Raw genomic sequence first — 24,478 nt, 5'->3', positions numbered from 1 at the left:
GTAACGATGAGGAAAAGGTCACATAGGGCATCTTCAACTCTCTTTCAAGCAACCTCCATGGAGCATGGTCAGGATCTTGGTGAATTTTTCAAAGCATTCTAATATACTAGCAGTTTCCAGAGCTTTGGTCTGTCGGAGGTGTCAAAAGCTTTTGTGAAGTCCATCAAGGCCTTATTGTGGTTCTGCTCTTGCACTTAATATTTTTCCATAATTTGTCACGCTGCAAAGATCCTATCTACTGTCCCATGTTTTGGCCTGAAGCCTCATTGAGGTGGATGTGATTATGCTCATCAGTAGCTTGTCCAGATTGATTCAATCTGGAATCTTTCAGGCAATGGAGGGCAGTGAGATGCCTTATTGTTTTCACAATCAGCTTTCTCCTCTTTCCTGTTGAAGATGATGACTGTAGTAGTGCCTCTGAAGTCCCATGGCATTTCCTCAATGCTCTCTGTGTTAAGGAAGGACTTGTGCAGATATCTGGAAATTCAGTTCCCTCCCTGCTTGTAGATTTCAACAGAATGCCATCAGATCCTAGTAGTTTGCCACTTTTAGTGCTCTGACTCTTAAAGCTACCTCCTCAGAAAGCAGAGAGTAGGTTATGCCTTCACAGTTTGGCCAGCTTTGTACACTTCAAATGGCTTCCTCTTCCTTGATGATGGAAGGCTTGTTCAGAACTTCTTTACAGTGTTCTTGCTCGAAATGACTCACCCCAGGTTTAAACAACAAAAACATGAAATTGAAAGACTGGAAGAATGCTGATTATACCTAGATAGGCAATTTAGGCAAAACATGTCTCATCATTATTATCTGAGAAGGGACTATGCATGCCAAAATTAGTCTGTAGAGTAATAAATTACTCTGTAATAGCTATTGTTATTTGTTCTTTTGCACTAAGAAAGGATACAGTGGAGAAGTCATTTATAATGTTAAAGCATTTTTCATGGTAATAATAATGTAGGATAATCATATTCATTAATTTGTTCAGAAAACAACATTCTTACTTATGCCAGACACAACTACAGCATTGTTTTCTCAAGTACTATTCCATTAGCAGGATATGCACTCCTGCATGAATGTATTAGTAATCCCCAAGAAGCCAAGACAGAATGTGATGCAAGCTGAAGCCTATTTTCACACATGGTTGCCCTGTGATCTATTTGATTTGAAGAATATTAAACAATGTAATGCTCCTTCTTTTCTCCTGCAAGCAATTATTACATGAAAAGTCAAGCAGCCAGGACACAGTTAACAAAAACTGAAGGGTTGTCATCAGTTTATAAATATTCTGGAAAATTCATTTGGAACACTTGAGAATCACATGACTATAAAATATAGAAATGAAAAATCTATATTGCTAACATATACATATTCAAATCCCACATCACAGTTTGATGTCACAAAAGATAAATGGGCCAAAGTTGATTGTTTTTACAGGAATATGACAACCCCAAAAGAAGAGAACATAACCTTTTTCCCCTCACATAAAAAGCAAATTATAGATGAAAAAAAAATCAGTACTCTCAGGGCAAGATTCAATTAAAAAAATTTGTCTGGCTTTGACAAGGCAAATACCAGACATATTGTATTTTCATAGAAACTGGTCCTTAGGGAAATATTCTCATCCTATAGAAACCCATAGTCTTTCACTGGTTGTCATAATTTTTCACTAATACTAAACAAAAGCAAAGTAAAGCTGATTTTGAGTTAGTGCAATGCTTTTCCCTATGTTCTACATCATGTTGTGTGCAGCATCACCTAGTGGATGCTAAAGAGGGAGGAACAGCAGAAGGAAGACAGAAGAAGGGAGGGATGGAATCAATAACTCAATCAATCATATTTATTAAGCACTGTACTAAGCTCTTGGAAGAGTACAGTATAACAGAGTTGGTAGGCATGTTCCTTGCCCACAATGAGCTTGGAGTCTAGAGTGGGAGACAGACATTAATATAAATAAATAAATTATGGATACTTAAGTGATATGGGGCTGAGGGAGGGGTGAATAAAGTGTGCAAATCCAAGTGCAAGGCAACACAGAAGGTAGCGGGAGAAGAGGAAATGAGGGCTCAATGTGCTTTTAAAAGGGCTTTGAAGTTGGGAAGGGTGATTGTCTGTCGGACATGAAGGGGGAGGGAGTTTCAGGCCCGAGGCAGGATGTGGGTAAGGGATCAGTGGTGAGATAGATGAAAAAGAGTTACAGTGAGTAGGTTGGCTTTAGAGGAGTGAAGTGCATGGGCTGGGTTGTAGTAGGAAATCAGGGAGGTAAGGTAGAAGGGGGCACGGTGATTGGAGTGTTTTAAAGCTGATGGCAAGGAGTTTTTGTTTGATGTGGCCTTGGATGAGCAACCACTGGAGATTATAGAAGAGTGTGGAAACTTGGACTGAACGGTTTTGTAGATAAATGATCTGGGCAGCAGAGTGAGTTATGGAGTGGGGAAAGACAAGAGAGCAGGGAGGTCAGCAAGGAAGCTGATGCAGTAATCAAAGTGGGATAGGGTAAGTGCTTGGATTAACCTGGTAGCAATTTGGATGGAGGGGAAGGGTGGATTTTAGTGATGTTGTGAAGTTTGAGCTGACCAGATTTAGTGACAGATTTAATATATGGGTAGAATGAGAGAGATGAATCGAGGACAATGCCAAGTTTACAGGCTTATGAGACAGGGTGGTGCTGTGTGTAGTAATGGGAAATCCCAGGGAAAACAGGTTTTGGGTGGAAAGATAAAGAGTTCTGTTCTGGACATGTTAAGTTTGAGGTGCTGAAGAAACATCCAAGTTGAGAAATCCTGAAGGTAGGAGGAATTGCATTACTGCAGAGAAGGAGAGAGATCAGGGCTGGAGATGTAGATTTGGGACTCACCTACATAGAGATAGTAGTTGAAACCATGGGAGTGAAAGAGTTCTCAAGGGAGTGGGTGTAGATGGAGAGTAGAAGGGGACCCAGATCTGAGCCTTGAGGGAGTCAAACAGTTAGGGGTTGGGAGGCAGAGGAGGAGCCCATGAAAAAGACTGAAAACAAGCATCCAGAGAGATAGGAGTGACTGAAATACGACTGAATGAATAGGAGAACCAGGAGAGCACGGGGTCAGTAAAGCCAAGGTTGGAAGAATTGAAAACACTGTAATGGGATGTTTCCAGCCTTCTAATTGGTGGGGTGGGAGGGAAGTCAATCAATCAATGGCATTTATTGAGCACTTATTGGGTGCAGAGCACTGTACTAAGTGCTTGGGAGAATACAATGTAATAGTGTTGGGGCACATTCCCTACCCTTGAGGGGCTTTACAGACTAGTCCTAAATGTAGCACTTGAGGGGCAGGAGTTGTGGGAAAGGGGCTGAAAGTACCAAGCTGCATGAATGGTCTCAATGAGTCATACATAATGTTCATGAAATTGAGAGAAACACCATACTGATGAGACAAAAACCTTTCACTGAGGCATCTATCTTCACACTGTATGGATGTTAATGACACACTTTGTCCAATATCATAGCTAAACCATGTCATTTTTCATCTGCTATTCTGAATCTTTTATATCATTCAAAATGGTTGCCTGACCAGAGTTGAAAACAGTTGAATTTCCAAAATTGTTATTTCATTGCTGCCTACCTACGCTCTCTGCTATATCATATTATTCTTGGACATAAAGTATATAATCCATGGAAAAATACAGAAGACCTTATTCAAGATCTTCTCATTAAAGCCAATGGCAAATTGGGTTTTCGTTTCCTTTCCCTAATACTCTTTCTAGATAATTGCTTATACTTTACTGTCTATATTACATATGTTTCAACCTGTTCCCCAAACATTAACTGTTTGGGATTAAAATAGTTTCTAAGAAGCATTTTTCATCCTTCCCCTGAATGTCTGCCAAACCCATGGTTCTCCACAAAAAAGAAAATGCTGAGCATTAAATACAAAATGAGGATTAGTCAGAAAGAGATAATAAATAGCACATTGCTACATGTGGCAGAACAAAAAACTTTACTTGTTTGTATTTTAATGGTTTAACCATGACAACTGTTGGAGCCTTAATAAAGGTAACAGAAAGATATGCCTCTGTAAAGAAAGTTAGGCCATTTTTGGCAATTCATCATGGAAAGTAAAACTCATCACGATGGTAAATATTTTGCAACTACCATAAAATATTTTCACTGAAACATAAAAAATACTAGGACTATTTTCATTTTTTGAATGTTATTCTAGAAACAAAGGACCGTTCCCTCCCTTTATTTTCTTTTCCCATTTAGTATATCATTCATTTTCTGTTTCTTCTAATCAACCTGAACATTCCTGATACTTACTACCCTTTGTTCCTCATATGATATCATCTGAATGCTTCTGGGGATAAAATACTCCAGTTATTTCCAACCTCCTGGCTGGTTGAAAAGCTAATTGTTAAAGAAAAAAAGAAATTATTGCATTACCATACTTTAACAGTAGCTTCTTTCTCCCTCTTCTCCACCACACATATTTTCATCATATAAATTCATTGGCATTTTTAAAGAGTAATCAGGATTAATAAAACAGGGCAATATTCATTCATTCATTCATTCAATCGTATTTATTGAGTGCTTACTGTGTGCAGAGCACTGTACTAAGCACTTGGATGGTACAATTCAGCAACAGATAGAGACAGTCCCTACCCAACAACCGGGCTCACAATTGAAACAGTTTTCTTGAAACTTAACTGCTGTATGTATAGAATTCCTCTTTAAAAATTTAGATGACTTCTTAGAGCTTATTCCAGAATATGCTGCCTGTTAAAATAGTTAAGAACAAAATAGGTACCAAGATAAGATGACCAAAAGCAAAACTCAGGGGAAATTCCAGGATAGAATGAACTATAGACAATGGAGAAAGCTTCAAATGCATTAGGGTAAAAATACCTCTTAAAAACAATAGTCAATTTGGAGAGGCTATCATATGGAATTTTTCATCACGGGAAGTTGTGCAGATTGAAGGTACTACAAGTAGGTTCGGGATGGTCTTGGGTAAATTCATTGTCCAGTGATCCTTAATGAATCAGTAAGGGGAAAATCAGGGATATAGAGGGGAAACTTAAGGATGTTAAATGGTATATCTATTACCATGAGGATGGATGTTAAATAGGTCAGCCAATATTCTCTCAAATTTCCTGTTTGTGTGGTTGGAAGCATAATACTGGGCTGGATGAACTATTGGTCTGACCTAGAAATGGCTTTTCTCTTGTTTTTAAATAGGATGTTGTCAACAACATTCACGGGACCAGCTATTATTTCAGAGATCAACTGATTAAAATATTTTCTAAACTCTTGTTATATTCCTAGCTCCCCCACATGAATGAGATCAGTTTAGAGGAAAGCCATTCTGCAGTTAGCATCAGAACAATCTTTAATACTTGAAATGGCTTACTTTTTCATTCAATAATGTGCTTACATAGTGAAAAGACTTGTTTTTATTGGGTACATGAAGTGTATTTATTTACTCTCATGTAGAGGAAAGTGCCTTGGAGAAAAATAGCTAAATTTAGCAAAATCTAACTAAAAGCATAAAAAAATATGGATTGAATCAGCATGGCCTAGTGGAAAGAGCACAGGATTGGGAGTCAGAGTATATGAGTTCTAATCCTGGCTCCACCTTTTGGCTGCTGTGATCTTGAGCAAGTCACAACTTCTCTGTGCCTCGGTATCTACATCTGATCTCCCTACCCCCTAGACTGGGAGCCCCATAAGGGATAAGGACTATGTCCAATTTGGTTATCTTGTATTTACCTCAGTGCTTGGCACATTGTAAATGCTTAGCAAATACTGCTATTACTTTTTATCATTATGCATTAGAAAGCATTCCTTTCCATTACTATTGTTAGCATAGTAATAATTAATAATAATAGTATTTGTTAAGTGCTTACTATGTGCCAAGCACTGTTCTAAACACTGGGCTAGGTACAAGTTAAGGAGATTGGATACAGTCCCTATCCTACATGGGGCTCACACTCTGATCCCCATTTTACAGATGAGGTAACTGAGGCACAGAGAAAGTAGGTGGCTTGCCCAAGGCCACACAGCAGACACGTGGTAGAGCCAGGATTAGAGCCCATATCATTCTGACTCCCAGACCCACGCTCTATCCACTGAGCCACACTGCTTTTACCCTAAGTCATGCTCCTTAAACCCAAATTACTTAATTGCCTGAATTTAGGTTTGTGCTCTGAAGGAGCCCAAAGAGGATTATATGCTTCTTAAGGCAGAAATTTGTGCTGTTTGGCCATGGCCACCTTTGGAAATGCCAATGCAGTAGATCCAACCAAGCCTGGTATCACAACAACACTTTTCATAATAGAAAGTGGGCATATAAAGAAGCAGCATGGCCAAGTGGATAGAGCACGGGCCTGGGAGTTAGAAGGACCCGGGTTCTTTTCACGGAAATTATGATTGTGCGTAAATGCTGAGACCATCTCTACTCAAGAGCAGCAGTAGTTTTGAGACTCAACAGGATCAAACATTTATAGTCAGACTAATTAGTTGTGGTGACCTAAAATGAAGTTTTCAGAATGACTTACATGGCCACACCTGGACTCCTCCAGGAGGCCTTCCCAGACTGAGCCCCCTTCTTCCTCTCCCCTTAGTCCCCCTCTCCATCCCCCCGTCTTACCTCCTTCCCTTCCCCACAGCACCTGTATATATGTATATATGTTTGTACATATTTATTACTCTATTTATTTATTTTACTTGTACATATCTATTCTATTTATTTTTTTTGTTAATATGTTTGGTTTTGTTCTCTGTCTCCCCCTTCTAGACTGTGAGCCCACTGTTGGGTAGGGACTGTCTCTATATGTTGCCAACCTGTACTTCCCAAGCGCTTAGTACAGTGCTCTGCACACAGTAAGCACTCAGTAAATACGATTGATTGATTGATTGATTGATTGATTGACTGGTCCATGGGGTCTCATGCCTGGATGCTGTATTTGTGTAGATCCTGGTGAAGCATTTACCTGACTTGCATTCACTGATAAAATTTTCTCTCTTAAATCACTGTTTGGGTGTGGAGAGTTGCATGCTAGCAAAGTGTGTTAGACTGCCTGCTCCACCACGTCCAATTAATCTGGGAAATTGTCGAGCTTAGATTCAGAGTATCAGAGAGTTTGTACCATGTTAGCTAAAGTAGAGGCATTACCACGGGTTATAGGGCATAAGGACTATAGGGCATAAGGACTGACACCTGAATTCTCTGTTGCAGATGTTGTCCCCAAATGCCAGAGAAGTTATGAGCTGGAAAAATGGGGGTGGGCTGCTGTGTCCATCCAAGTAACCAGGGTGCAGTAGGGGAATCATCAAATTGTATATAGCAACCACACTTGCCCAATGATAAAACTGCATCATCGGTGGAACGAACAGGGATGAAATGTCCCTTAGTTGAGCAGATAACAGAACCAAAATTTCAGGCTTTAGGTTTATCATGAAGAAAGATGCAATGCCACTCATAGAAAGCTGTGATGTCATTTCTCTGAGAGAAACAAAATGTCACAGTGCCTTGGAAATAGTTCGTAGAGTCCAACACAAGAGGGAGGTGATGTGAAAATCTGGAGATCCACTTTGAAAAAGATCAATGCATTCCATGGTACAGGAGGTCAAAAAGAAAAAGCTGGGGAATGCTTCACAAGGCAAATGTGGAAAAGTACAGAAAAATGTGGTTGCCATCTTGAAAAGGTTACATCATTTATCACATGGGGGTGGCACTAAAGACTATTGTCTCAGGGCACGGGACTTTTAGAAGGCGGTCCTGTTAATGGTACAACTATTTTCAACAGAGATCGTTGAGAAAAGTTCAGGTCAAATTAATGGGGTATCTTTAACTTGCATTCATGGACAAATAAATGAGAATGAACAGATACATGGATGAAAAATAATTACTTGAATTTCTTAGTCTAACCATAGGGACATAGGGACAGGGGGACAGATGGGGGTTGTTTATAAAAGAGTTAATGTTGACACTGTTAAGGGTAGGTGGCACAGTAAAAATTGCATTGGCAGATGGACAGTTTTGAAAAATGTTTCCTAAGACTATTCTAAACATCTCTAATCTAAGGCTTCTCTATATAAAGAAACTATAGTGGGTGGGGGGCAAATTACTACATCAATGTATTAATCTTACTCTAATTTTGGTGGTCTGTAAATATGGGCATATGTTTTAATTTATGTAAATCATTTGCCCAGTTAAATGCTGCTTAAAGTGTTCTCTGTCATTGCAGTCATTGGTAAATCACTTTACTTTGATTCAATTTTTCCATCTGCAAAATGAGATCACCAGGATTGCTAACTTTTCTGCCTCACAGATATGTGGTGAAGATTAAATATAACATTGCTAAAAAGTCTTGATCTCTGAGAGAGTACGGTGGTATGGAAATAGGAAATAGAATGATCTGGAAGGAAAATAGGAATGAGTTTTTTAAAATGATGTGAGGACTATAGAAAAAGAAGTGTAAATCACTGGCATTTAACTCCCTGCAATGCAAAAAGAAATCATATAAAAACAGAATTTGGTTGGACAGTAGAGTTTGAAATAGGTTAAGTAGTTTTCCAGATCACTCAGTATCTGTTTAAACATTGTCTCAACTCATTTTACTTGTCGCTATTGAGATCTATGGTCAAGGCAAACTTCTACCTTGGGCATTTTGATTGCTCCTCAATGAGCAATTTACCACCATGCAAAACCTGAGAAGTCAATATGCTATTAAGAGGAAGTGAAAATTTCAGGGGGGTTTATAGTTTCTTGAACAGTTCACAATGTTAGGCCCATTTTGGAAGGGAGCCTAATCTTTGAGCCAACAAAATAAACAGGGTTAGAATAGGAAAATATCCTGTATATAATAATTCTGGTGCATCAGCATTGGACTTGAATAGCTGAAAGGGCAAAGAAAGTTCCAGAAGCAATTTTAAGGTTTTTTTTCCCTTTAACTTCAGGAAAGCTGACAATGAGGGAATGTGAAATGCCTTAGGGCATTTTCATTTTAATTCTATAATGAATAGGAAATCTGCAGCAGTAAAGTAGGAATTAATTATTAAAAACAGCTGGAGACATTGAAATAGAAATTAATCCCAGTTACCTAACTCTTAAAAAGGTAAAAGGGCACAAAAAGTCACGGAGGTAGAGCTGGAATGTAAAAGCAGAGTCCTAGTTAAGTAGTTTCACTGAGAGCTTCAAGGGCCCGACATGAAGTAGGCAGGAGAGTTTGCTGGTATGAAATGTGCATTTTCTGGGTGCTATTTGAAGCCATTTTGAGTAGGAATGACATGTCTTGTGTTGGAGGGCTGACTGTGTCTCCTTCACACCCCAGAACAAGGAGGTAGAGGAGACTACGATGTTCAATTCTACTGGAAGAGTTTCACTCACATTTACTAGTGTGAGGAATTCCTCTTTCCATCTCCCTTCCACCGCCCCTAAAATTTCAAAGATTAGAGAACTGCCTTAAATAAAGATATTTCAGTGAAAATAATAATAATAATAATAGCATTTATCAAGCATAAAAAATGTATGTGCCAACTCACTCCCATCCAAACACTCCCCACCCCCTGTGCCAAATGAGAAAACCGAGGCCTCTCTTTCACTCTTCCAAGCACTTAATACAATGTTCTACACAAAGCAAGCATGCAATAAATACCATTCATTGACTGATTGAGGCCCAGAGAGATTAAGTGACTGGCCAATTTAATCCTAGTCCTATGCTCTTTCTACTAGGCCATGCACATCACCAAATAACATGCAGGTGATGGGAAGGTAACAGTGAAACAGATGTAAAACATACTTCAAGAAGCCAAATGACCTCTATTTCTTTATAATATTCTTCCCCCCACCCCACAAAAAATTCAAAAAAACCCCCATGGATACTTTGAAGATAGGTATGGGAAAACATAATATCATTATGTATCATCAGGTCTAGTACTTTAAGAAATGCTACAGTAAATTATATTCACAGACAAATATAAAAAAGAATCTAACCTTCCTCTTTACCATATTTGAGATACAGGAAGATAGCCTACATGTAGCATGGTTTGCCTGAAAGGATTATCGTGGCATTGACATTTTTTACCTTCTGCCACTACTAATAAGGACCAGATTAACCTCGGTAACCTGGGTTTGGGATTCATCACTAAAAGCTAATATAAACTGACAAACCTTTACTTTTGAGTACTGCTAGAAACCTTTAGGGAGAAGTTTTTACAGATTTCTGGTTTCTCTATTTCTGTTCCTAAACAGAATCCCATTCAAACCCTCTACAGAATTCAATGATACAAAAAAATAGAAGAAAGTATATTCCTCCACATTTCCCAATTCTAGTTGGGAATGAGAATTAAAAAAAACGACAACAAAAAAACCCCCACCCCAACATTTCTTAAGCAACTACTTCAGAATCTTAAAGAGAAATCTGTTTGTCTGAAAAGATTCAACAGTGTAGGGTAGAATCATTCATTCTCCAATTTATATAATGCAAGAAAACATTTGCCCCATTAAAAGCAATATGCAGCCTATTTAAATAATATTCCTGCTCTGTGGCTCTTAAAAAACTTTCTACGGTATACCAATGTCATTGTTTATTGCTGTATTGTACTTTGCCAAGCACGTAGTACAGTGCTCTGCACATGGTAAGCCCTTAATAAATATGATTAAATGAATCAATACACCTCATAATAAAACAGGTATAACATGCCCAAAACAGAACACCTTATTTTCCCACCCAAGCCTTGCCCTCCTCCTGAATTTCCCATCACTGTAGACAACATCATCATCCTCCCTGTTTCATAAGCCCATAATCTTAGCGTTATCCTCAACTTATCTCTCTCATTCAGCCCACATATATTTCATGTCACCAAATCCTGTCCGTTCAACCTTCAAAACATCGCTAAAATCTAGCTAAATCTAGATTTAGATTTAAATTTAAATTTAGATTTAAAATCTAGCTAAAACCCAAATCTACATCTCTGCCCCTGCTCTTTCTCCCTCCCTTCAGGCTTGTGTCTTCTCCTGCCTTCAGGACATCTCCATCTGAATGTCTGCCCGCCACCTAAAACTCAATATGTCCAAGACTGAACTCCTTATCTTCCCTCCCAAACCCTGCCCTCTCCCTGACTTTCCCATCACTGTAGATGGCACTACCATCCTTCCTGTCTCACAAGCCCACAACCTTGGTGTCATCCTCGACTCTGCTCTCTCATTTCACCCCTCACATCCAATCTGTCACCAAAACCTGCCAGTCTCACCTCCACAACATCGCCAAGATCTGCCCTTTCCTCTCCGCCCAAACCACTACCTTGCTGGTTCAATCTCTCATTTTATCCCGACTGGATTAGTGCATCAGCCTCCTCTCTGATCTCCCATCCTCCTGTCTCTCCCCACTTCAGTCTATACTTCACACTGCTTCCCGGATCATCTTTGTGCAGAAACTCTGGGCATGTTACTCCCCTCCTCAAAAATCTCCAGTGGCTGCCTGTCAACCTACACATCAAGCAAAAACTCCTCACTCTCGGCTTCAAGGCTCTCCATCACTTCACCCCCTCGTACTTCACCTCCCTTCTCTTCTTCTACAGCCCAGTCTGCACCCTTCACTCCTCTGCTGCTAACCTCCTCACTGTACCTCATTCTCGCCTGTCCCGCCATTGACCCCCAGCCCACCTCCTACCCCTGGCCTGGAATGCCCTCCCTCCACACATCCGCCAAGCTAGCTCTCTTCCTCCCTTCAAAGCCCTACTGAGAGCTCACCTCCTCCAGAAGGCCTTCCCAGACTGAGCCCCCTTTTTCCTTTCCTCCTCCCCACTCCCCCACCCTACCTCCTTCCCCTCCCCACAGCACCTGCGTATATGTTTGTAAGATTTATTACTCTATTTGTTTTACTTGTACATATTTACTATTCTATTAATTTTGTTAATGATGTGCATTTGCCTTTTATTCTATTTGTTCTGATGACTTGACACCTGTCCACATGTTTTGTTTTGCTGTCTTTCTCCCCCTTATATACTGTGAGCCCTAGAGAGACTAGGCCCTCATTTCCTCTTCTCCCACTCCCTTCTGCATCATCCTTGCATTTTAATTTGCACCCTTCATTCACCGCTCCTTCAGCCCCACAGCACTTATGTGTAATTCATTTATATTAATGTCTGTCTCCCCTTTCTAGAATGTAAGCTCATTGTGCGCAAGGAATGTGTCTGTCAGCTCTGCTATATTCTCTGCCAAGTGCTTAGCACAGTGCTCTGTCCACAGAATGTGCTCAATAAATATGATTGATTGACTTAAACCCATTTTAAAGAAGAAGAACATGAATTACAGAGAAGATAAGTGACTTGCCCAAGGTCACACAGCAGACAAGATATGAGATTAGAACTCAGGTCTTCTGTCTCCCAGGATTATGCTCTTTCTACTAGGCCATGCTGTTTCTCATAATTATAATCATGGAATTTGTTAAATGCCCATTGCCTACCAAGCACTGTACTAAGTTCTGGGTTATATACAAGATAATCACGTTAGACACTGTCCCTGTCCCATATAGGGCTCTAGGAACAGCTCAGAAGGATCAATTTGGGGTGGGGGGGGGGGGTACTTAGTGATCACAGTTGTTACCACTGCCACTGGCCACCAACTACCCAACTTGAGAAGTTCTGGTAGTATCACCGTTCAGCATCCCAACCTCAGCAGATTTGGCCCTTTTGAGTCTAATTTGGCATTTCTGCTAGGAATGTTAAATTCTGCCAGAGCCAGGCTGTCATCACTCCTTAATTTGATTGGCAGTGGCAGTAGCAGAGGAGGAGAATGTCGGAGAAGGGAGAAGGCAAGCAGAGGTAACTGTGGAGGGGAATGCTGATGGTAGAGGAAGAGTGCTAGAACCCAGGTACTTCTGACCCCCAGGCCCGAGCTCTATCCACTAAGCCATGCTGTAGGAAATGAGTTACCTCTCTCTTTCCCCACCTTCCTCCCTTGCTCTCTTACTCTGTTCCACCTCCCCCATTCCATCTCTCTAAATTTGTGTCTCCTCCTCTCTCTTTCCAAGCCTCAGTCCTTTTTCCAGCACTCTTCTCCCTACTTCTTTCACTTTTTCGTGCCCTCCATTTTTTGTCTCCTCCCTCCTCCTCCTCCTCCTTGGGCTTCTGAAAATCTGGCTACCTCAATCCAGCTCATAATATGAAAGTGATTTTCTGTCCCCTTAACTAGCTCACCAGCAAGCTGTTCTGGAACTATAGAGGGCATAGTGCATAAAATACTCTTAACAGGAGTGCTATGTAAGTCATTCTAGCTTGAGAAAAAAGCTCCAGGTTTATGAAAACATCTCCCAAAGAAGAAAGAAACACAATGCTGTTTCAGCTTGTTTTTTCTAAACAACATAGGGAGGTAAACCACAACATTTGACCACATATTCAAACATTTGGAAAACTGGATGAAATGACTTACATGTAAACAGCAAGAGATTAATAATGTGCCTGCAAGACTAGTTTTAATGAGCTCTGTAAAATTTCATCACACAGAAATGTAAGTGAGCTCTTCCAGAAATAAAAAAGTAAATTACAGAAGAGCTGTTGAGAACTCTCTTTACTCAAGTATTTAAATAAAAGTACGGGATAAAAAAATCATTGATGGATAAAAAGGAAAGGGGAAGGAGAAATGAGAGCTCTGGTGTACAAGGGTCCAAACCTAGTGCAATTAACAAAACAAAAGAGAAGCAGTGTGGCCTAGTGGAAAGAGCATGGACCTGGGTGTTTGAGAACCTGGTTCTAATACCAGCCCCGTTACTTGGTTTCTGTATGATCTTGGGCAAGTCACTTAACTTCTCTTTGCTTCAGTTTCCTCATGGATTAAATTCTACTCCCTCCTATTTGGACTGTGATCCCCAAGTGGTACAGGGATTGTGTCTAACCTGAGTATCTTGTATATACCCAAGTGCTCAGTATAGTATTTGGTACATAGTAAGAGCCTAACAAATACCATTATAAAAAAGAGAAAACTAGTGGCAGTGAGAAGCTGCAACCAAAAGAAGGCAAGAAAGAGCACCCGGAGGCCAAGGGTATGGATGTCAGGGAGTTAAGCCTAATGCATGAAAGAATGAAATCCAAATGCCTTTCTCTAAATGTATGTGATAGTTTGAACAACATTATTTGCTGAAGTTCATTCCAATTTATCAGGAGGCAGGCATTTCCCATGTTACAATTTATCTGTACTCTGATAGGAGTTTTCTAAACATCCTCTTGTGTTGGATTTTCAGTGCTTTTACAAAGTTCTAAAGTATTTAACCCTGAAACCTCTTATGGCCTCATCTATACACATTAAGCATTGTCTCGGTCTTCCATCTGCCCAAATTGCCTAGCCCAAATCTCTACACATATTGCAAGCTCAATAAATACTGTTGACAGACTGAGTTCCAGAATGCCTGTATACATGAAGAGAGAGGGTTTCTATTAACACTTTGAGATTTAAACTTCAGGTGAGAAGAAGAAGAGTTGACTTTGCAATCCCCTGGACTAGCAATCCACTATGCTTTTAAGAAAGGGCCACAATCTATTTGGAGAGTGAGATTCAGGATTCTTCCAGGATGGACTATGTTGAAACAGTTGAATCAATCTCTGAGGCCTTTTTATATTATGAATTACCATTTTACATTTTATGATTGTACTGTAGCTTCTCCCATACTTGCCTTTGAAAAAAAAAGTGGGAAATACATTTAAAAAGTGAGTAATAATAATCAAAACTTTGCCTCTCAGACTTCCCTTTGAAATGGAAGAAAAACAGACTACAACAATGTGAAAACAGAAAGAACTCTTTTATAGCTCTTAAAAACGTAAGAACCTGTCAGCATGATAAGTTCAAGTATACAGTAGTGAAGTGAGGCATGAAGGTAATCATCCAGAATATTCAAACAAAAAAATTTCATGTTGGTCTTAATTATCAGCATGGCCTAATAGAAAGAGCATGGGCCTTGCGAGTCAGAGGCCCTGGGTTCTAATCTTGGCTCTGCCATTTACCTGCTTTTTGACCTTGGACAAGTCACTTCTGTGCCTGTTCCCTCATCTGCAAAATGGTGATTCAATACCAATCCTCCCTCCTACTTAGATTGTGAGCCTCATGTAGGAACTGATTCTCTTGTATCTACCCCAGCACCTAGTACAGTGCTTGGCACACAATAAGCACTTAACAAAAATACCATAATTCTTATTATTAGATGATTGCAGGAAAAAGTACTGTGAATTTTTATCCTAAATCATATAATCACCTCTACCCTCCACTTTACTTAGTCATAGTCACAGATTTGTTATATTTGTTCACTATTACCCATTTCATGACATTCTGGAAATCTTTCTGGAACCTTTCAAGAACACGAGGACAAAGAATTTTATATATCACTTCCCACCCTGGTTTAGTTGAACCCAATATGAACCCATTTACCCACTATGTGGGTAAGGAGACAACATACTGTTGCAATTTTGAGGAGAAATGACTTTATAGGTATAAGTAGGGGGAGAATAAATCTCTCCTCCTTTCTCCTTACACTTGGCACCAAGACATTATGTGTGTGAATCCTTTCCACTAGTTGCTCCTCCAAAAAGGAACAGCATTATTGTGAGACATGTTCTGTTCATGGGGAAGGTCAGACAGTGTTCTGATAGACAGGCTTTAAATTTCTGCCTTCCCCTGTAGACTGTAAGCTCCTTGTGAGTAAGGATCAGGTCAGCACATAGCAAGCAGTCAATGAATACCATGGATTGATTAATTGATTGACTTCAAACTACTCTGCCTTTCCCTCTATCACCTTCTTCTGAAAGAGTGCTAGGCCTTAGAGAATTTAGTGATGGTTTACAGTCTAATATGTTCTTAAGTGAACTAATAGAGTGATCTAATGCCTATGGTTCCACTGATTTTACTCCACTTACATTTTATAGAAAGATTAAGCAGTAGAAAGGCTGATGGTCTTTAAACACGTTTCAAGTAAACCTTCCATAGTTATTGGGGTTGTTTACAATTTAAAACTGTTCCAGAATGCTTTGGAGTATTGTGGTATGCAAGAAGAATAAAGTATACTTCTAATCATAAAATGAATCAAACTAAGGAAATCAGGTGCCTATCTTTACTAATGTTAAGGAGCATTCACCAAATTACCTTAGTGTAAATATCCTTAAAGTTGCTAGGATGCATTGAATTGAACCTCAAAAAACAATCTCTCCATGCTATTGTATTTTTTCATAATGGTTCTGCTTCATATAAATGACAATTAAACACAACACATATGGAGTGAGAATGAGAGAAAGAAGGAAATAAAATTAAGATAGTGAAATGGAGAGAGGCAGAGAGAGAGAGACAGAGAGAGAGAAGTTGGGGGTAGAAAGAGGAGAGGGACTAAGCCTAACATGTGACTAACAATTCCCTCCACCACATGCAAATAAAGATTATGCATTGCTTGACTATTATATTTATTATGCACAGTGCCTGGCTCTCTTTCTGTTTCTCCCTTTTGGTGTCATGATCTCCCCAAAGCTTCCACTCCAAGACAATCACCGCATTTCTGGTAGCTATACAACAAGTTGAATGTCTTCCACTGTTTTTTTTTTTCCCAAGAGTCTATAGCTGCGCTGCACCACTGAGGGCTTGCTTTACTGCGTCTATCTCTAGTTCATCCTGTTATGATTAACCCATTTCAATTCTCCATAATGCAACTGTTGGTGTATCTTGCTTCTGTCCATTCTCTCCTTATGCCCCAACAAGCAAAGGTGTAATATGACAGCACTGATGGAAGGCTGGTGGTCTAACTGCATTCCATGATCGCATTACTTGTGATTCTGTTTTTTCTTGTCTTATGCTGTCAAGTCATCTTCGACCCATAGCGAGGCCATGGACACATCTCTCCCAGATCACCCCATCTTCATCTGCAATTGTTCCAGTAATGTATCCATAGAGTTTTCTTGGTAAAAATATGGAAGCGGTTTGCCATTGCCTCCTTCCACGTAGTAAACTTGAGTCTCCACCCTAGACTCTCTCCCATGCTGCTGCTGCCCAGCACAGGTGAGTTTGTAGCAGATTACCTTCCACTTTGTAAACACTGCCCAAGCTAGGAATGGAATAGATATGCATCTGCTTGGCTCTCCTCCTGTAGTCAAGACTGGTAAAGTACTGGAAACTCTCCAGGTGTGACCCTGAGAGGGGGATCCTGTTTTACCCTTTAAAATATGACATGATGCTGCATGATAAAACTTCCCTACAAGCCAAATGCGATAGAATGTGTACATCCATAACTTATTAATTCATATTAATGTCTGTCTCCTGCCCTAGACTGTAAGCTCACTGTGGGCAGGGAATGTGTCTACCAACTCTGATATACTGTTATAATGTACTCTCTCAAGCATTTAGTATAATATCTGGCACATGATAAGTACTCTAAATACAATTGATTGATTGACTGATGGATTGTTAGGTTCAAGTCTTACAGCCATGAAGAAGTCATACACTATAATTGCTCTATCTGCTTTCATTTTGTCTAGATCTTGATGCTCAGTCAATACCTCATTCTGTTGGTCTACCAGAGTGAATGGTAACCTTCTGGATTCAATTTTCTCTCCTCTTGTCTATCTTTGCAACATCAGACAGTGCTACCTAAGGAGCATAATTAGGTGACAACCTTCAGTTCTGTGTTGCCAATGGAGATTCTTGGTTTTGTATAAGATTTGTCAAGTGTGGGCTGGCATGTAAACTTGTCATTTTCTGGTCAATTGTCAATTCATATCTGAGACATTACCCATAATCATTTGCAAGTCTTCTTGAGTATATGCTAACACAGCATAGTCCTCAGCACACTGGATCCCCTTTATGGGTAATCCAAGAACTTGCAATGATATTTTGAGGTTATCAAACTGTTTCCAAGAAGATCAGACTGACATTAGCTTCCAGATTCCTTATTGTGTCCTTGAAAATCTGCTGCATAGAATAGGTTGAACAGAACTGAATCAAGTAAGTACACTGTACTGAATTTACTCTAATGGTGATGGGGAAAGGATCTAACAAGGCCCTCCAATAGAGAATCAGCTAGTCATGATTGTGGAGTAATACTGAAATCTCACTGAACTTTCTAGAGCAGACAAACCTTTTCATTGGTTGCCAAAACTTACGTGTACTGAGGTGCCAGATGCTTTTGTAAAGTCCATGGGTATCGTGTGTTCTTGTAGTTCATCTCTTAACTTCTCCTGCATTTGACATGTAGAGGTGAAGTAAAAAGATTTCCTTACCAGAATTTTGACAACATATTTAGTCATCTGTTTAGTGGTCATTGAAACACCTCAGAAAAATGATACAAATTGTGGGCAAAGCTTCCTACAGGTTTTATTCATTGTTGATTGCTTAAAATCAGCTCAGAAGAGGAGGTTTTATATACCTGTAGCACTCAGTTACACTCTCAGGGTCACACCTGGAGAGTTTCCAGTACTCTACCAGTATAGATTATAGGAGGGAGAGTCAAGCAGAGAGACATATCCATTTCATTCCTAGCTTGAGCAGTTGCTAGTGAGTGGAAGGCAATCTGCGACAAGTGAAAACCCACCTGTGTTGTGCAGCAATGGTGTGGGAGAGAGTCGAGGGTGGAGACTCAAGTTTACTGTGCTGACAGAGGCAATGGTAAGCCACTTCTGTATTTTTACCAAGAAAACTCTATGGATACGCTACCAGAACGATTGCAGATTGAAGTGGAGCATCTGGGAGAAATATGCCCATGGTGTCACTATGGGTCAGAGATGACTAGACAGCATAAGACAAGCACTCAGTAGGAACATCAGGGCTGGTCAGACATATGTGTCAGGTAAGATAGAAAATAACACTTGTATCCACTGGGTTTGTAATCATGGAATGGCTGTAATTTGTGGTATAACTGTACATGGATGTAGCTACCTTATTAATCGGTAACTGTTGGACTCCACAATTCAGGGAAAACTTCAATACAGAAACTAAGCCTCCCATTTTTAAAAATATTGTTTCTAGTTTGCAATATTGCGATTTAAGATGCAGTAACAGTTTGACTTAAGATCCAGTTTTCAGGAGCCAATTGAGTCATAATTCTGAGGACTGCCTGTAACTTACTTTCCAGAAAATCATATTTAGCACAGTATTTGATCAATGGCAGCTAATCATCCATCATATTCAGTTGTCTTCATACAGCATATGTGTAACTCCATTGTTTCCTTGGAGAAATATGAATAAGATAATATGACATCTTTTTCTTTTCTGCTGAAAAATAATAGAAGTCTGTGTTAACAAAAAATGAAAAATGATACTGGCAGTAAGTTAGCCAACTTAGTGGTTTCCAAGTTTTAATTGAATGTGCTTTTATGCATTGTTTGACTAACACTACTATTACTGTAAATCTAATATGAAAGGTGGGGGTAGGGAGGAAAGGAGGAAGTAGAGACCACAGCTGAGGGGTTTAGAAGACACTTGAAGCAATTTGGCTTGCTGTCTACAGTTGGAAAACCACTTCAATGGTTGTGGATTGGGCAGCTTGAGCAAAAATTCAGTTGGGAAGAAGCAAAGAAAATATGAAAATTAAATGCATAGAGCAGTGTAAAGCCATCACCACTACTGACAAAGCCAATCAGTGTCAAAATACTTTAACCATTTAGGCAGATAGAATGGTTTATGCACAGTTTACATAGAACACACCAAAGTAAAATAGTCCACTGATCTATGGAATATTCCCAGAAAGAAATTGTTTTGAATCCTGCCTCTGACCTACAGTACAAACCCTTCCTCCTGAATGGAACATCTTTCCTTGTTAAATTCTCCAAACCACAGAATAATTGTGGTTATCGCCCTCCCCACCTTCAAAGGTTTAATAAAAGCCCATCTCCTCCAAGACGCATTTGCTAAGACCTCATTTTCTCTTCCCCCTCTCCCTTCTGCAGCACTCTCGCAGTTGGATTTGCATCCTTTTTTCACCCTTCCTTCAGCCCTATAGAACTTACGTACATGTCCTTAATTTATTTTTAGATATTAATGCCTGTCTTCCCTTCTAGACTGTAAGCTTGTTGTGGGCAGGCAACATGTCTACCAACTCTGCTATACTGTACTCTACCAGGTGCTTAGTATAGTGTTCTGTAGACAGCAAATGCTCAATAAATATGACCGATTGATTTATTGAATTGTCATACCTAAGCTTACTATGATAATACTCTATCAATCAATCAATCATATTTATTGAGGGCCTAATGTTTGCAGAGTGCTGTACTAAGGGCTTAGGAGAGTACAGTATAAATTGATAGACATGTTCCCTGTCCACAAGGAACTTACCATCTAGATTTAGTGATGATGATGATGAAGCATTGTGGCCTGCTGGAAAGAGTCAGAGGACCTGGGTTCTAATCCCAGATCTGCAACTGTGTGAACTTGGGAAAGAAACTTAATTACTCTGTGCCTCAGTTACCCCATCTGTAAAATGGAGATTCAATACCTATTCTCCATCCTACTTAACCTGTGAGCCCCATATGGAAATTGTTTATCTTGTATCTACCCCAGTGCTTTGTACAGTACTTGACGGTCAATCAGTCAATCAATAAATCAATGGCATTTATTGAACATTTACTGGGCAGACCCTCTCAGGGTTGCACCTGGAGAGTTTCCAGTACTTTACCAGTCTCGACTACAGGAGGGAGAGTCAAGCAGAGTCCATTCCATTCCTAGCTAGGGCAGTGGCTAGTGAGTGGAAGGTAATCTGCTACAAACTCACCTATGCTGGGCAGCAGCGGTATGGGAGAGAGTCAAGGTGGAGACTCAAGTTTACTATGTGGAAGGAGGCAATGGTAAACCACTTCTGTATTTTTACCAAGAAAACTCTATGGATACACTACCAGAATGATTGCAGATGGAGGTGGGGCGTTTGGGGAGAGATGTGTCCATGGTGTCACTTTGGGTCAGAAACAACTCAATGGCATAAAACAAGACTGTAGGCAGAGAACTGTACTAAGCACTTGGGAGAGTACAGTATAACAGAGTTGGTAAACACATTCACTGCCCACAATGAGCTTACAATCTAGAAGGGGAGACAGACATTAATATAAATAAATAAATTACTATGTACATAAGTGCTATGGGCCTGAGGGAGGGGTGAGTTAAAGGGTGCAAATCTAAGTGTGAGGGAAATACAGAAGGCAGTGGGAGAAGAGAAAATGAGGAATTAGTCAGGGAAGACCTCTTGGAGGAGATGCACTTTAAATAAGGTTTTGAATGTGGGGAGAGTGATTGTCTGTCAGATATGAAGAAAGAGGGCATTCCAGGCCAGAGGCAGGATGTGGGCAAGAGGTCAGTGGTGAGATAGACAAGATCGAGGTACAGTGAGTAGGTTGGCATTAGTGGAGTGAAGTGTGCTGGCTGGATTGTAGTAGGAAATCAGGTAAGACAGGAGGGGGCAAAGTGTTTGAGTTCTTTAAAGCTGATGATAAGGAGTTTCCATTTGATGCAGAAGTGGATGGGCAACTAGTGGAAGTTCTTGAGGATTGGGAAAACGTGGACTGAACAGTTCTATAATAAAATGATCTGGACAGCAGAATGAAGTATGGACTGGAGGCCAGGAGGTCAGCAAGGAGGCTGATACAGTAATCAAGGTGGGATAGGCAAGCAGAGCATGGTGCAGATAAGTGCAGAAGCATCATGGAGAGAGCTAGTGGATACAGCATGATCCTGGAAGTCAGAAAGACCTGGGTTCTAATCCTGCCTCCTCCATTTACCTTGGGTAAGTCACTTAACTTCTCTGTCTTTCAGTTACCTTATCTGTAAAATGGGGATTAAGACTGTGAGCATCATGTGGGACATGGACTGTGTCTAACCTGACTAGGTAATATCTACCCCAGTACTCAGCACAGTGCCTCGTACATAGTGAGTGTTAAAAATACCATAAAAACAGTGCTTGGATTAACGTGGCAGCAGTTTGGATGGAGAGGAAAGGGCAGATTTTAGTGGTAGGAGTTGGGAGACATGAGCATGTTTGAAAGCAGTGGAGAAGACGCCATTGGAGAGTGAACAGTTGAAGATGGTGGTTAGGGAGGAAAGAAGGGAGGGGGTAAGCACACTGATAAGGTGCAAAAGGATGGGGTCAGATGCACAGGTGGACACATAGTCAATGCTTGACAAGTACCACAATTATTATTTTCTCTTTCAGTTGATCATGGAATTCAGTTTGGTTTGTTTCCAGCAGAGCTAAATCATTTCTATCTTCCTTGGTAATGTGATGGAAAAACAAATGTAGCCTGTAGCTGTTCAGAAGCAGTGTGTTCTTCCCAGATAAAGCATCTCACCAGATCCATTCTCCTGGAAATGTACGTCCCAAAAAAATAAACCGGATTTAACTATTATCCGTAAGTGCAGTCTTAAATAGAGAACACGGTTGTGTTTCTCCTACCAATATGTGGAGAGTATGTTCTGTTTCTTTGGAAGCAAATTGAAGATTCTAGAGGGTTCCCAGAATGAATGACTTATTTTATGTTGGAGGAGCTAGTTATGTCTGCTGCCTCCATAGTAGGGATGTAGGAGTGGGTGGAGGTCAATATTTTGTTGTAAATCTTGAAAAACTACTATAGCCAAAAGAGAGGAGTCAAATAAGGGAAATATCATTCTTGCAAAGGAGCAACCCACCACAAAAAAGGTGGCAACACAGTGTAGGTGTGCTGGAGAGACTGTTGACAAACTAATGCAATATAGACAAAGGCCATTATAATATTAAGGCCTACCACCACAGGTTGGGGCCAAACTCTTCTGCCAGGTATTCAAAGATTCTTTTAAGTGAACGGCACAGGTAGAGTCCTGTGGTCTGAGGGTCCACCAATGGCACCTGAGAGCATGTAAAACCTAGCAATTATTATGGTTATTATTATACTCCTATTCAAGTGGTTACTATTGTCAAAAATGGTTCTAAGCACTGGGGTAGATACAAGTTAATCAGGCTGGACACAGTGCCTGTCCCACATAGGGCTCACAGTCTAAGTGGGAGGGAGAAGGATTTAATTCCCATTTGACAAATGAAGAAACTGAGGCACAGAGAAGTTAACTGAAATGCCCAAGGCCACACAGCAGACAAGTGGCAGTGTCGGGATTAAAACCAAGGTCCTTCTGACTCCTGGGTGTATGCTCTATCCACTAGTCCATGCTGTTTCTACTTTTACTAATCAATCAATGGTACAATTTAGCACTTACTGTTTGCAGAACACTATACTAAGCATTTGGGATAAAACAGTAGGGTTGGTAGACATGGTTCTTGCCCACAAGGGGCTTATGGTCTAGAGGGAGGATTTTACAATCTAGATGGGTTTAAGGTAGTAATAACAGATGATAGTCAAAAGGTAGGGATTTTGAGTATTTCTTAAGATATGAAGTTATAAAAAAGAGTGTTAACTGCAATTAGGAAACCAGAATGTATGCTACCTATAACAGTGGGGCAAACTAGAGATGTAACTGATTAAAGATTAATTTTTAAAACTGGATTTTTTTCTAATGAACAGGTCCTGAAGTTGATGCATCTAAGGATCATCATCATCATCAATCGTATTTATTGAGCGCTTACTATGTGCAGAGCACTGTACTAAGCGCTTGGGAAGTACAAATTGGCAACATATAGAGACAGTCCCGACCTAACAGTGGGCTCACAGTCTAAAAGGGGGAGACAGAGAACAAAACCAAACATACTAACAAAATAAAATAAATAGAATAGATATGTACAAATAAAATAAATAAATAAATAAATAGAGTAATAAATATGTACAAACATATATACATATATACAGGTGCTGTGGGGAAGGGAAGGAGGTAAGATGGGGGGATGGAGAGAGGGACGAGGGGGAGAGGGAGGAAGGGGCTCAGTCTGGGAAGGCCTCCTGGAGGAGGTGAGCTCTCAGCAGGGCCTTGAAGGGAGGAAGAGAGCTAGCTTGGTGGATGGGCAGAGGGAGGGCATTCCAGGCCCGGGGGATGACGTGGGCTGGGGGTCGATGGTGGGACAGGCGAGAGCGAGGTACGGTGAGGAGATCAGCGGTGGAGGAGCGGAGGGTGCGGACTGGGCTGTAGAAGGAGAGAAGGGAGGTGAGGTAGGAGGGGGTGAGGTGATGGAGAGCCTTGAAGCCCAGGGTGAGGAGTTTCTGCCTGATGCGCAGATTGATTGGTAGCCACTGGAGATTTTTGAGAAGGGGGTGATATGCCCAGAGCGTTTCTGGACAAAGATAATCCGGGCAGCAGCATGAAGTATGGATTGAAGTGGAGAGAGACACGAGGATAGGAGATCAGAGCGAAGGCTGATGCAGTAGTCCAGACGGGATAGGATGAGAGCTTGAATGAGCAGGGTAGCGGTTGGGATGGAGAGGAAAGGGCGGATCTTGGCAATGTTGTGGAGCTGAGACCGGCAGGTTTTGGTGACGGCTTGGATGTGAGGGGTGAATGAGAGAGCGGAGTCGAGGATGACACCAAGGTTGCAGGCTTGTGAGACGGGAAGGATGGTAGTGCCGTCAACAGAGATG

At 40.6% G+C, this 24,478-nt stretch overlaps 2 non-coding genes across 2 annotated transcripts; both read left to right on the top strand.

Annotated features, from left to right (window-relative positions):
* The first annotated feature begins 18,384 nt into the window (after positions 1-18,384).
* LOC119920610 lies at positions 18,385-18,524 on the top strand. The gene has a single exon (XR_005448340.1). It is a non-coding gene; the product is annotated as a small nucleolar RNA SNORA7 (small nucleolar RNA).
* A 2,048-nt stretch (positions 18,525-20,572) lies between these two features.
* LOC119920365 lies at positions 20,573-20,705 on the top strand. The gene has a single exon (XR_005448116.1). It is a non-coding gene; the product is annotated as a small nucleolar RNA SNORA7 (small nucleolar RNA).
* Positions 20,706-24,478: the final 3,773 nt, after the last annotated feature.

The sequence above is a fragment of the Tachyglossus aculeatus genome, chromosome X1 (assembly GCF_015852505.1).
Source record: "Tachyglossus aculeatus isolate mTacAcu1 chromosome X1, mTacAcu1.pri, whole genome shotgun sequence".
NCBI lineage: Eukaryota > Metazoa > Chordata > Mammalia > Monotremata > Tachyglossidae > Tachyglossus > Tachyglossus aculeatus.
This window is presented reverse-complemented; position numbering and strand designations above follow the sequence as displayed.